The sequence below is a fragment of the Sminthopsis crassicaudata genome, chromosome 3 (genome assembly GCF_048593235.1).
Source record: "Sminthopsis crassicaudata isolate SCR6 chromosome 3, ASM4859323v1, whole genome shotgun sequence".
NCBI lineage: Eukaryota > Metazoa > Chordata > Mammalia > Dasyuromorphia > Dasyuridae > Sminthopsis > Sminthopsis crassicaudata.
Genome location: NC_133619.1, coordinates 140227518 through 140239681, shown reverse-complemented (window position 1 = coordinate 140239681; position 12164 = coordinate 140227518). Strand labels below are relative to the sequence as shown.

General features: G+C 31.5%; 1 long non-coding RNA gene across 1 annotated transcript in view; it reads left to right on the top strand.

The window, feature by feature from the left end:
• The first annotated feature begins 1049 nt into the window (after window positions 1–1049).
• The window catches only part of LOC141560720 (uncharacterized), an 87843-nt gene continuing 76728 nt past the window's right edge, over window positions 1050–12164 (top strand). Inside the window, exon 1 of the long non-coding RNA XR_012487796.1 lies at window positions 1050–1209. This is a non-coding gene — a long non-coding RNA (uncharacterized LOC141560720). The remainder of the gene's footprint in view (window positions 1210–12164) is intronic.

Below are 12164 nucleotides of genomic sequence, written 5' to 3'. Positions count from 1 at the left end.
CAAGTGAGACAGCTTAATCTATAACCTTAGCAACCATTGCATTCTATGGATCTCCATTATCTTCAATAAGGATGTGTACTCTTTGATTAATTCCTATCTTAAGTATCTTAAGTATTTTGCTGGGCAATAGTAATTGACTATACCATGTGATCCCACACTTTTATAATGATTACTGATGAAGGAGATGTGTAAAAACTTTTTTAACAAACAATATTTCTGTTACCATGTTTACAATTCTGAAATGATAACTGCTTGATTTAGCATTTACTAACCCAATTCCCTGATGTCTCTTTGCCAACATTTTCAAACATCTTAATGGAGAAAAGGAAACTTTATTTCCCCACCATTCTGGGAGAAGACCTTAGCTATGCATAGAACGAGTACCGAATAATAGGTGGTTGCATACAGATAATAAGTCTACTATACACATAATATAAGAAAAATCTTATTTTCATTGTCTGACTGACAATAGGAGGTAATAGATCTTAGCTCAAAACTGGCATCAAACACATAACAGCAGGAAAGGATACTGGGAAGATGGTGGAGTAGGACAGGGAATTCCAGGCTTTCCAGATTTTATCCATGAATCTATTTTATCCATAAAACAGCTCTTTGGGACAACAGTGGAGCAGTAAAAATAAACAAGAATTTGAACAGAACAGGGTCCTTCTAGGACAATCAAAAAATCTGAAGAAAGATATCAGGATTGATGTTTGGCAACTTGTGAAACATAACAACCTCCAGCCTGACTCTCCTTAAACAGCAAACAAAGAGCCCTGGGGATAGCTAGATAGGTAAATTACTTCAGTCCCAACTATAAGAATTTTCATTTTCTAGACAGTGTGGGGAGAAGGACATCTGAGCAGGTTAAGATTGAGAGAACCTTTGCTGATAAAGGATGGCAGACTAGGCTGTGTTACCAAGCTCTGTGGCTTTGAGCAAGAAGGAACCAGCACTTGCCTGGAAAGCTCAAAAACAGTAGAGCAGAAATATTCTTGTCTGTAAACATACACAAGGAAGGTGGAGTTCTTGTTTCCTATTCCAGGCCAGAGGGGAGAATGAAAGAGTAGCTGAGTCCAGAAGCACATCTCCTAGACCTTAGGACTAAAGTTGATTACAATATCAAGTTATGAAAGGAAAAAGGAAAAAAAAATAAGAAAGAAAAAGAAAGGAAAAGAGAAGAGAGGAGAGAAGAGAAGGTAGAGGAAGGTATGAAGGAAATAGATATTTATTAAGTATGTACTACCTTTCCAAATTTTTCTCCCTTTCTTCCCCCCTCCCCCCTGTCCAAGACAGCAAGCAATCACTATAGTTTGAATATGTGCAATTCTTCTAAACATATTTTCATATTGTTTGTATTGCTTAAGAAAAATCAGATCAAAAGGGAAAAAAAAACATGACAAAGGAAAAAAAAAACAACAAACATACAAGCAAACAAATAAACAAAAACAACAAAATAAGGTGAAAATATATACTTTGATCCACATTCAGTCTCCATAGTTCTCTTTCTGGATGAAGATGGCACTTTTCATCACAAATCTATTGCAATTGTTTTGAATAACCTCATGGTTGAAAAGAGTGAAGTAAATCACAATTGATTTTGGTGTTCTAGTGTTTAATGTTCTCTTTGTTCTACTCACTTCGCTTAGCATCAGTTTATGTAAGTCTTTCCAGGCTTTTTGGAAATCATCCTGCTCATCATTTTCTATGGAACAATAATGTTCCATTGCATTCATATACCATAACTGCCATTCCCCAACTGATAGGCATCCACTTAACTGCTATTATAAATCAATTGTGAAACCTCAGACCACTGCCTAAATGTCAATAAATAATTGTGTTATTATATATAAAATAACAAGTTATCTAAATACAACAGAATATGGTAGGAAGAAACTTTGGAAGGCATATTAAAAGGAGTTTTGTTTTTCCTTCTATCTATCTATCTATCTATCTATCTATCTATCTATCTATCTAACTAACTATCTAGGAAAGTTTTTATTAATGAGAAAATCTTCAACCTTGCCTTAAATGAAGGACACTGCCCCAGAATATTTTCTTAAATGAATTTAAGCCTTAACTGTTTAAGGGGGGAAATGATAGAGGTTGAGATCCCTTTAAGATTCCTTTCTGATTGCCCAACCCCCATGGCTGACCTTGATTCACAAATCCTGGTCAAAAAGCACCTTTTTGAATATCCAGGCCCAGTCCCCACTATCTGCTCAACTTCCCCCAGTCCCCACCCGATCTGAGCTAACTGAAAAGACTGCCAGAACTTGGGATACCTCCCACAAAGCCCCTTTTAGCTATAAAAGAGCCAAGCTGGTTTACACATTGTCTATCCTTGGTACCCTATAAGTGTGATCTATTCTACTAATTTTTACTAACAGATTTAAACACTTAAATTTCAAACTATATCAATGTGTCCCCTCATCTTGTCCCCCCCTCAAACCATCACCTCCAGTTGCATGTGAGAAAAGGGCCATCTATCTCCTGTTAACTGCTTTGAGCTGACAAGAGTCTTAGAGATTTGGGGTTTCATACCAGGAGGTGAGGCGTGAGGTGTGGGGGATGGCAGCAGGGCATCAAGGGGGTATCCCGGTCAGTTGTCCCCAGTCAATGTTCTCCAGGCTGAAGGCCAGCTGAGAATCCAAAGTACAAATCCTAGAGAAAACAGATCTCGGGAACAGATTAAAACTGGGGTGTCATCCAGGGTGGAGATGGTAACATTCAGGAGAATGGGGCCTTTAGCTAATGGCCCATCTAACTATCAAAGAGAAATAGGAGAAAATGCTGAGAGAAAAGATTATTTGTAGCCTAACTCTTTCACCCTTAATTTCCAGGAAAGCTAATTTCTCCTGGGGTTGGGATTAAAGGGTGTGGACTCAGAAATTAGGTGAGGCAAAAGGCTTTGATATCGAGTAGATTTAATGAACCACTGCAGCAATTTGTATCAAATTGTAGCAAACTAAATGTAGCAATACATTTATTCTAATATATTTACTAGCATGGTGATTCTAAGTAAATCCTACTTAACCTCTGATTGCCTCAGATTTATCAACTATATAATGGAGATAACAATAGCACCTACCTTGTAGAGTTGTTCTGAAGAGCAAATGAAAAATCTGTAAAATATTTCTTACAATGTCTTGCTTATAAGAGGCTCTCTATAAATGTTTATTGCCTTTCCTTCCTGCTTTCCAACTCCAAATGTATATAAAAGAGATTAACCCAAAAAGCTAAAGTTTTTTTTTTTTTTGTTTTTGTTTTTTTTTTGTAGGTCTGTTAACATTTTTGTGGAAGTATTATACCATTTAAATTATGTTTCTGTTGCCTCACACTCTTTTCACTGACTTACCTTTTCAGATAATATATTTCCTGAATGAAGATTTTTTTTAATGCCACAGTTGTAGAATACACAGCTGTAGGGCTACATGAAAGTGCCTGACACTCCTGAGTGCTTTATAAATCAGATTAAATAGGTAAATAGTCAACAATATAAATAAAACACAATAAAACATAAACAGAATTACATGTTAAAACTAAATCAATATGTAACCCACAGAGATCCTTACATACACATGAGTAACCAACACATCTTTTTAAGTTTAACAACAACATTGTTTTATGCCATTTCTTAGGTACAATTACACTCTTATTGAGTGATTAATATCTGACTTACAATATATAATATCACCAGAAGAATATTTTTTTGTTCAAATGTTAAATATTTTGTGTTGGGGAACAACTTGGTACCATGGTAATCAATAAATTACTTTCTGAAAAAAAAAATAAGCCCACTCTCTTCCTCCTCTTTAATCATAGGCCCAATTCATAGTCTTTCTTTAACATCTCTATAGTATAATATGATTAGCTTAATAGCTGTTCATCCAATTATATGTCATTCCTTTTTCTATATAGCTTTCTATTTTAGATATAGACAGTCTTTCCATTTGTAATAAATCCCTTGGTGATTTCCAGACTTTTGTTATATAGTACATGAGTAAAAATGTAGCATATTCTTTCAGCATATGTTTTTTTTTTATTTTTCAATAATTGTATATATTAAAATAATACATATATGCTAAAATTATAGCACATAAGTACAGACAACAAATGGTGCTAGTAAACAAAATAAGCACAGTTGCCAGTATTCTGGTGAGACTAGTTATGAGGAGAGAGGGTCACAAAATTTTATTTGCAGAGATAATACTTTCCTTTGACTGCTTTCTTCAAAGGATGGCTTTCCTCTAAAACCTAACTTGCAAGGGCTATGGCCACTGATTTGAAAAATGAAAGTAAGTAACGAAGCTACTCACACTTCATTTGCTCTTTACCTTTCATTCACATTGGTTCATGATTTATTTCTAGGAAGATCTGAATACCCTCTTGAATTCTAATTCCTATTTGTATAATGTAGTACTTGTTTCCAAAAGTGTTACTTTCAACCCTTCAGTACATGGATTGCTTCATTTTTCTAGGCTACTTTTTGTTTTTGTTTTTATTTTAGGGGGATGTATTTTTTTATTTATTTTATTAGAGCTTTTTATTTATAAAAAACATATGTATGGGCAATCTTTCAACATTGACCCTTGCAAAACCTGCTGTTCCAAATTCTCCCCTTTTTCCCTTTGCTCCCCTCCCCCCCATGGTAGCAAATACTCCAATTTATGTTAAATATGTTAAATTTTATGTTAAATCCAATATATGTATAGTTATTTATACAGTAATCTTGCTGCACAAGAAAAATCAGATCTAGAAAGTAAAAAAAAAAAAGAAAAGAAAAATGTAAGCAAGCAATAACAGAAAGAGTGAAAATGCTATGTTATATGTGGTCCACACTCATTTCCCATAGTCCTCTCTTTGTGTGTAGATGGCTCTCTTCATTACTGAACAATTGGAAGTGGTTTGAATCATCTCATTTTTGAAGAGAACCATGTCCATCAGAATTGATCATCATATAGTCTTCTTGTTGCTGTGTAAAATGATCTCCTATTTCTGCTCATTTCACTTAGCATCAATTCATCTAAGTCTCTCCAGACTTCTCTGAAATCCTCCTGTTTGTCATTTCTTACGGAACAATAACATTCCATAAAATTTATATAACATAATTTATTCGGCCATTCTCCAATTGATGGGAATCCTTTCACTTTCCAGTTTCTAGCCACTACAAAAAAAGGCTGCCACATTTTTGCATATGTGGTTCCCTTTCCCTCCTTTAAAATCTCTTTGGGATATAAGCCCAGTAGTAATACTGCTGTGTCAAAGATTGTGCAGTTTGATGACTTTTTGAACATAGTTCCAAATTTATTTTCAAAATGGTTGAATCCTTTCACAGTTCCACCAACAACGTATCAGTGTCCCAGTTTTCCACATCCCCTCCAACACCCGGCATTATCCTTTCCTGTCATCTTAGCCAATCATTTTTAAGACTTAAAATTTGATTTTCCTCTTTCCTATTTCTAATCAAATTTACTAAAGGTTTATCTATTTTGTTTTTTTTTTTCATAAAACCAATTCAGTTTTATTTATTAATTCAACTTTTTACTTTCAATTTTATTAATCTCCTCTTTTACTTTTAGAATTTCAAGTTTGGTGTTTGGTTGGGGTTTTTAATTTGCTCTTTTTATAGCTTTTTTATTTGCAAGCCCAATTCATTGATCTTCTCTTTCTCTATTTTATGCAAGTAAGCATCTAGAGATGTAAAATTTCCCCTTAATACTGCTTTGGCTGCATCCCACAAATTTTGGCATGTTGCCTCATTATTGTCATTCTCTTGGATGAAATTATTGATTATGTATATGATTTGCTGTTTCACCTATTCAATTTTTAGGAAGAGATTATTTAGTTTCCAAATACTTTTTGGTCTATTTTTCACTGGCTTTTTATTGAATATAATTTCTATTGTATTGTGATCTGAAAAAAAATGCATTTACTATTTCTGCCTTTCTGCATTTGAATTTGAGGTCCTTATGTCCTAAATTATGGTCAATTTTTGTATAGGTCCCATGAACTGCCAAGAGGAATGTGTACTCCTTTCTATCTCCATTCAATTTTTCCCATACATCTATCATACCTAACTTTTCTGGTATTCTATTTGTCTCTTTAACTTCTTTCTTATGTATTTTGTGGTTCGATTTATATAGCCTGAGAGATCAAGGTTGAGATCTCCCAGTATTATAGTTTTGCTATCTATTTCTTTTTGCATCTCTCTTAACTTCTCATTTAGGAATTTCCATGCTATACCACTTGGTGCATATGTATTTAGTATTGATATAGCTTCATTATCTTTTTTTTTCGTCTTTAGCAAGATATAGTTTCCTTCCTTATTTCTTTTAATTAGATCAATTTTTGCTTTTGATTGTTCTGCGATCAGGATGGCTAGCCCTGCTTTTTTTTTTTTTTTATTTTTTTTTTCACTGAAGAATAATATATTTTGCTCCAGCCTTTTATCTTTACTCTGTATTTATTATTCTGATTTAAATGTGTTTCTTGTATACAACATATTGTAGAATTCTGGTTTTTAATATATTCTGCTATCTGTTTCAGTTTTATGAGAGAGTTCACCTCCTTCATATTGATGGTTAGAACTACTAATTCTGTATTTCCTGTCATCTTATTATCCCCAGATAATACTTTTCTCTTTCCTTTTCCCCTTTCCTTGCTCTCCAGTATTTAACTTATAACCACCACTTGTCTCAAGAAGCCCTCTGGAGCCCTTTAGAGTCCCTCCCCCTTTCTTATACATTTCCTTGACTATTTCTGTTTTCCCTTCTATTTAACTTATCCTTTCCCTTTTCCTTTTCCCCTTTCCCCTCCCACTTTTCAATAAAGTGAGAGAATTTTCTCTGTAAATCAAATATGCCTAATATTTTCTCTTTGAGCCAAATCTGATGAGAGTAAATTAACACAATGTTCATCTCCCTCTCTTTTTTTCCCCTCAAATATAATAGGTTTTCTTTGTCTCTTACTGAGATGTAATTTCCCTCATTTTACCTCCACTTTTCTTTTTTTCTAATATAATTTTCTTTTCACCCTCTAGATTCTGTTTTATATCATAATAATAAAATCAAATTATGTCTCTCTCTATGTATACCCTTAACAGAAATATTATTTTCAAGAGTTCTTTTTATGTTTTTATGCTTCTCTTGAGTCCTTTATTTGGAAGTCATATATTGAAAAGACACAAGGGCCAGAGTTGGTTGCGAAGTGTACAGGAACCCTTACATGGACAGAAGGATACTATGTTTAGCTCTGATGTTTTCATGAGGTATAAATGGAATTCACCTGTTTCATTAAATGCCTATCTTATTCCCTGGAAGAAAATGCTCATTTTATCAGGGTAGTTTATTCTTGGCTTCATTCCATGTTCCTTTGCCTTTCGATATATCAGATTCCAGACCCTTTAAGGTGGAAACTGCTAGATCTTCATTGTGGCTCCTAGGTATTTGAATTTTTTTTTCTGTATGCTTGTAATATTTTCCCTGCTTTGATACTTCTGGAATTTAGCCATGATATTCCTTGGAATTTTAATTCTGGGGTCTCTTTGAGGAAGCATTCAGTGAATTCTTTCAATGGCTATTTTACCTTCTGCTTCCCTGACATCAGGGCAGAGAGTAAATTAACACAGTGTTCATCTCCCTCTCTTTTTTTCCCCTCAAATATAATAGTTTTCTTTTATGATTTCCTAATTCTCATCAAACCTAATTCTCATATATTATTTCTTTTTATAGATTGTTTTGTTTGAATGAACTTGACCTACTGTTTCTCTTAAATTATGCTGCAAATTCCATCTGTCATTTTTGCTGGCTTTCCTCAATGCCTGGGATAAAATTTCTCCATCACCTGTACACTTTAGAACCATCACTTGTACATTTTCTTTAAGGTTCAGTTCAAGCACTAATGAGTACATTCAAACCATTTTGTTTTTCCAACTACAAATGCTTCCTTTATCAATATGATTTATATCTATTTTGAATGCACTAACATATGTACTTGGCATCTTTCTTGATAGAATCTCAGCCCCTTGAATTTTTTTTTTCTTTTTTTCAGGACCTACTGTATTGCAGGTGGTTAATAGATGCTGTTGATTGAATGATGACCACTTTAACAATCCAATTTGCCAATCCCTGACCTGGCTGCTAAGCCACTACCCTTAATATTTTCCTTTTGTTTTCATTACATCTTTCAGATTGTCTTTTTTGTTGTTGTTGTTATTGGAATTCTTAAACTTTGATGTCTTAGAGCCATTTTGTAATTTGGAGAAAACTATTTCTGCTTTTTAGAGTAATATTTTTAAACATATAAAATAAAATAGAGAAAACTACAAAGAAAGAAAAGATTAGTGAAAATAGTTGCAATTTTCTTCCATTCAAGTTCACAGACAGTTCTATTTATTAATTTCATGGTTTCCAGTTTAAAAATATGCCCATTTTGATTACAAAATTGTACTCTGTTCATACTTTTGCAAGATATGACCTTCCACTCTCTATTCTTACTGATAATATTATAGTTGCTTCATATTTTCATTTCTAATTTATTGTATTAGACATATTTTAGGTGCTATCCAAAACTTATTTTTCACCAGATTATTTTCTGTTCCCAAAATCTAATGTCAAATTGATAACACTTTCCTAGTAGAATATGATTATAAATTTATTGAACACTAAACTTCAATAATCATTTATTTCCAGGTGTTCTTTATCTAATCTATTCCATTAAAAAAATTGGTAATTTCTACTTAATAATATAATTTGAGAGCTAATAGTAGTTTGTAATTTGTCTTAGATTATTATTTAACATTATTTATTCATTTTCCTAGGCTATTCTTGTATAATTCTATAAAGCATTCACTTATTAATTTGATTGGTATGCCACAAAATCTACAATTTGGATTGCTTTATTATTTTCTTTTGTTATTTTGATAAAACCAGCTATTAAAATTTAATGTCTTCAGTTGCTTAAGAATTTTATTTTTTCAAGTTATTTTATAGTTGTATTAATGAAACTTGCTTGTACATCTTTTGTAGGCTAATTGCTATAAAATTTGCTGATATCCTAATTTTATTATATTTTCCTAGATGTGTATATGTCTATGTGTATATACATACATACATACACATATATATTTATAATTATGCAAATGTAGAAGGAAAACAAGCTAAATAACCTGATAAAATTTAAATCTTTATTTTTATATATTAATGCTTTAGTAAAATTTATTCTCTTGAAAAATTATAATTTGCAATTCTTTGCTTTCTAGGTCAATTCACAAAATACATACATAGAAAAGAAGACTACTATAATTATATTTTATCTACATTTTGATAGAGCATTTGATAGTATCACTTACAATCATCTTGTTACATTTTCATTAACATACTAACATAGTTGTTTTTATTACGGCGTCTATGCACCATCTAATAAAAGGAGTCCATGAAAGTGGATGAAAACAAACAAACACATCTTTACTTTTTTGAAACACTAACAGAAATTTAGATTTTTCTTCAAATATTCAAAAACATTCTAAGAATTTATCTGTAGTTTCCATGAGACTTCCAAAGATGTTTATGATACAACTAAGTAAAAATCATTGTCAGATTCTTTTGCCAGATCTCTTTTCTTCAAAATAATCCCCATTATATACCAATGTTGTCTTACTTTATTTAAAATAGTTTTTATAGTGTCTTTATACTCACCTACCTCTGAAAAAAATATCTTTAAGTTCTGACTTGGAAAATAGATTAGAAATTATTTAATATGAAACTCCATCATCTGGTCCCACATTCACTTCAAATTTAATTAAAAAAAAAAACTGCAACTACAGTAAGGACTTGCTTTGTGATCATTTCTCTGCAAAACTGCAAGTAATTTAAAATCACTTTTCCAAGACTGGAATAAAGATGTATATATTTTTGCCAAGAAATATACAAAAAAATTCCCATGAAATTTCACAGAAAGGATAAATTTCTGCATTTCTTTTTGCTTTCTCCCTGGAATAAAAATGGGTACAAAATCATTTTGTTCTTCCTTCTCCCATAAGTACCTAAAGAGTTATTCAGGAAGATAGGACTCCAATTTGTTCTACTGGGAATTGGAATAGAAGGAAATGGTCATGATCTTCTAGGTTTTTTTTCTACTATAAAAAATATTTTTTATAGTTAATATGTTTAATTGTAACTCTTCAGGTTTTATCTCTTGTTCCCTCAATTATATTTTTGTGTCTTGATTCATTTTGTGTGTATATCTCATATCACATATAAAGAGGATAGTCATGTAATATGTCAAATACACATAAACATATATACATATACACACATATAATAAAATGAAAAAAGAAGAAAAAAGTGCTAAAAGAAAGGGAAGGAGAAAGATAAAAGAAGGGAAAAAGAAGTCAGGAAGAAAGAAAGGAAGAAAGGAAGGAAGGAAGGAAGGAAGGAAGGAAGAAAAGAGTGAAAAGAGAGATTAAATGAAAGCACAAAAATGGGAGAGGAAGGAAGGAAGAAATGAAGTAGGAAAGGAAGGAAGGAGAGAGGAAGGGTGTAAATAAATAAATAAAAAGGAAGGAGGAAAGAACAAGGGAAACCAGGAAAAAATGGAACAAAGGAGCAAAAAGATAGAAAAACAAGAAAAATAACAGGCTTAAATTAAGAAACTTGAGGTTTGAGAAAAATATATTTTATTGATACATATATATATATATATAATACTATTATTCTGAAGCATTAAGACTTTTTAAAATAAATTATTATTTCCCCCTTTTTTAATTTTGTAGAAGTTATTAGCACTGATTTAGACAATTAATCTCTGGAAAATAAGCATGTCATTTCCAGATATTAAGAAAACAGCATAAAAATTCTCTTTGTGATTCAAATTGTAGATTATACACTTTTGAACAGTTCTTCAAGCAAAATTATACTTCTTTAATGAATAGTAAATAACTATTTTATACAAAAATACATCTTTTAAAAAATAGTGACACAAAATATATTACTCATCATTTTTCTTCATCTACACATGCTATTGTGACAGTTTCAGAAATCTGTAAAAGTTTAAGGGAGGATATTAGTCACTTTGAAGTACATTTCTTTTTTTAATAATCATATCATATGAAATAATTATGGAACAACTAAAATTTCTATGCAGATAACTTAATTCTCAGGGGAAAAACATAAAATAAATAAAGAACACAGAGTACAGATTATTGGATTTAAGGACAATATTTCTTATTTTTAAAATAATAATAATAATAATAAGGTATGGCTAACAAATGTTATGAGTTTTTAATGTATCTCATGTAAAATTAACTATCCCAAATTATTTTTCCTTCCAGAAAATAAGAAATTGGACATTTTTTCATTTGAAATATCATTTAAATTTTGGATAGTTTCATAAGACTTCAAATGCTTAAAATAAATTGCATATTTAAATCTCAGAGAAATAATGAGAGGTAAACTATTGATTTTTAGCCATTTAGTAGAATATTAGGAAGTTGATTGAATAGTTGTTTTATTTTACATTCCAAATTGTTTTCTTTTCAAATGTTGTTTAATAGTATAGCATTTTATATGATTAAAAACATTTCTTACTTCATATGGGACTATATTTCTTAATACATTGAAGAAACAAAGGAACATGTCATACTGGGGGAAGATCATCACATTTTTTTTCTGAAAGCCAACTTTCTTGAGTCTTTGAGAACCCAAGGTTAACAATTGTCACCATGTCATAGTAAAGCAATGGAGTAGATGTTTAATAATAAAATATGATATTTAACATGTATTGATCAACCTGCCATCTGGGGGAGGCAGTGAGGGGGAAGGAGGGGAAAATTTGGGACAAAAGTTTTGGCAATTGTCAATTCTGTAAAATTATACATGCATATTACTTGTAAATAAAAAGCTATAATACATTTTTAAAAATCAGGAAAAAATAATAATAATAATAAAGTATGAGTTGTTGTTTGTTATTTTACTCCTTAAAAATGGGGAAAATGAAACAAACAAACAAACAAACAGTGCATGGTGTTTAACAGTATTTTGTTTTACCAAGATGAATGAATGAATGAATAAACACAGACATAAGGAAAAGGTATTCTATGTACCTAGATAGAGCAATGTTTTGGTGAGTGAAAATGAAAAGAGCATTGAAGAAGCCTAGTTTAA